Here is a 2,553-nt window from a genome sequence, read left to right as displayed (position 1 = left end):
TGTACGTGTCTGTGTCTGCGTTCCTGGTTCGGTGCGGACCAGAACCTGACAACTTGTTTCCACTTGATATCAGAATTAGTTGAAGAGAATAGCTGGTCCTGTCCTTTATTGCAACTTAAATATAAACATGCTTTTGAGGGACCCTCTGGAGAATGTCTGAGGGGTACACAAGAGTTTAATTCTTATAAACTTTTTCAAGGGCAATTATGTAAACAACCCTCCTTTTTTTCCATATTGTTCTTTGAAGTTTCCACCATTATGCTCAAATTACACATGACATTATAAAAGCTAGTCACCTATGAACCTGCGGGCTTATATAGAAGGGAAAATAAACTATGGACTATTTGTGCTCTGCATTCTTGCGTATTTATTTATGCTAGGCTGTACATAATGCAGCCTTAAAAACATAGGATAAAAATCCCCATGTAACACAATTCAGGTTCTGTCTAAATACATGGCTAGCTAGCTAGTTATTTAACAATCCCATTTAGAACATATATCGTCGTGAATGTCCTGAACAAAACACGCTGTACCTAATCCCCATAAATGACATATCTCTCACTGAATAAAAACTTGTATGCTTCAACAGTATACAGTGGTAGAAATGGTGATCACCTTTAAAAGGATTTCTTACTGTAGGCCTATTATAAACAACATGGAGGAAATTAAAATAAAAATACTTGAGTCAGGTGTCTGTTGAATTCCGAGCGATATATATATAGAGGTTGGAAATTGGTTGTCTAAAAATGAATTGTGATTGTTAAGTCACATAGATGTAAGTGGACATGAAGGGAAAAAATAGTGTGGGTGCCAAGTATGGTGATTGTATTTTTAAAGCTGTAGGAAATGTTACATTCAGAATGTTTGTGAGACAAAAAAAAAAAAAAAGATATAATTACTATCCATGGTATAATTGACTGTGTTGCAGACAACATAGGCAGGGATTAGACTGAAAAATGTCAGAGTATTTTTAATGTTCTTTATTGCTGTCATCAGAGGTTATGCAGCCATATCCTCCCGAGCAAGTACGGCTTCTAATCCTAACAGTTTGGCTGCCTGCAGACACAAATAAAGTGTTGAGCAATATTTAATTACATCTACTTGAAATGCATATTTAATTGCATTGTTAGTATTTATGGAAAACAAGTGTTAGGATTGCTCTGCTCCATTGCAGACTTTCTCACTCTAGCAACTGTGGATTCCATCTCCTCAATCAGTTGGCCCATATCATATTCACAGGAACCATATTCCATCTTTATAAAAGAATTCAGTTTCACCTCCAACTATGAAGAGAAACAGTGTTAAGCAATATTTAATTACATCTACTTGAAATGCATAGTTCATAGCATTGTGAGAATTTATGGAAAACAAGCGTTAGGATTGCTCTGCTCCACTGCAGACTTTCTCACTTTAGCAAACACGGCTTCCAGGTCCTCAATACACTTATCCCTCTCGTTGACATTCATATCTTTAGGTTCCACCTGTAGATATGAGTAGAAATATTGTTGAACAGTATTTAAATACATTTAATTGAAATATGACTTTAATTACATTTTGATACATTTGTAATTTATAATTTGAATTGGACTGGAAAGGAAACAAATACAATTTTTATCGCATAGCCGTAATCACATAGCCTGCAGGCCTAATGATGTAAAAATGTGCCCTCAAACATCAAATGTTCAACAGAAATAACAGGACCTGACACACTAAGGTACCGTAGACCCATTCAAATTGTGCTATTGGAATAATAAATTCCAATGCATTCAGTCATTTTAGCTAGTGTTGATTTTGATTCTCGCCACAATTATACTAATAATCAGTGTTACAACTCAGCATGCAAAGTCACCGAACAGTCGACTGTTAATTCTATAGTAAGGAGAATGTAAAACAAACAAACAAAAAACCCACCAACAGTATTTTTTTTTCCTGTAACTGACAAAGATTGCATATGCTAAATGTATGTGTCCTAAATATATTCTAAATAATTTACATTAGTGTTTTTAATTAATTTCTCGAACATTTGTTGAAATGCATTTGTAATTTATATTCAGAGACATTTCAGTGTACTTAAGTACAAGCATTCAATTAGCATCACTGTTCACCATAGCTGTTTTTCCATTTTTTGTGGCTTTTGTCCATTGCCACAGTATGGCTTTAAATCATTTGTCTTGGTTCTACTTTACTTACTATGGCTGATTGAGTTCTCTGAGTAGTGAAGTCCTTCTTCATTAAACGCTTTGGTCTAGTATCTGTTTAAAAAGTAACAGAAAATGTCTTATTAGCGTTGTATAGATACTTAGAACACTGCTACGTAGATCTCTCTCTCTCAGACAGACACACACACACACACAGTTCATCCAAGAAGTCATCCTCTATTCTGGAAGGGTTCTGGGCTCGTGTTTTTTCGTTTTTCTTTTTCCCATATTTACCAAATATCCCGTGCTTCTCAGAAGGAACATGTTCCTTGCGTCTTGGATTGCAATTGTAACTACCGCACTGACCCATAATAAATTTAGTGTACCCGTTATCTGTGATCTGTAGTCTAAAAAT

At 35.2% G+C, this 2,553-nt stretch overlaps 1 long non-coding RNA gene across 1 annotated transcript; it reads right to left on the bottom strand.

The window, feature by feature from the left end:
- Positions 1-965: 965 nt before the first annotated feature.
- Positions 966-2,256, bottom strand: LOC145656085 (uncharacterized). The gene is made up of 3 exons (XR_014121847.1): positions 2,191-2,256; positions 1,185-1,481; positions 966-1,056 (listed from the first exon to the last, which is right to left on the bottom strand). It is a non-coding gene; the product is annotated as an uncharacterized LOC145656085 (long non-coding RNA).
- Between the last annotated feature and the right edge of the window lie 297 nt (positions 2,257-2,553).

Source organism: Electrophorus electricus, unplaced genomic scaffold, assembly GCF_041902795.1.
Source record: "Electrophorus electricus isolate QZ-2024a unplaced genomic scaffold, ASM4190279v1 Scaffold46, whole genome shotgun sequence".
In the NCBI taxonomy this organism is placed as follows: Eukaryota; Metazoa; Chordata; class Actinopteri; order Gymnotiformes; family Gymnotidae; genus Electrophorus; species Electrophorus electricus.
The sequence above is the reverse complement of the archived record's forward strand: the minus strand, read 5'-3'. Positions and strand labels throughout refer to the sequence as shown.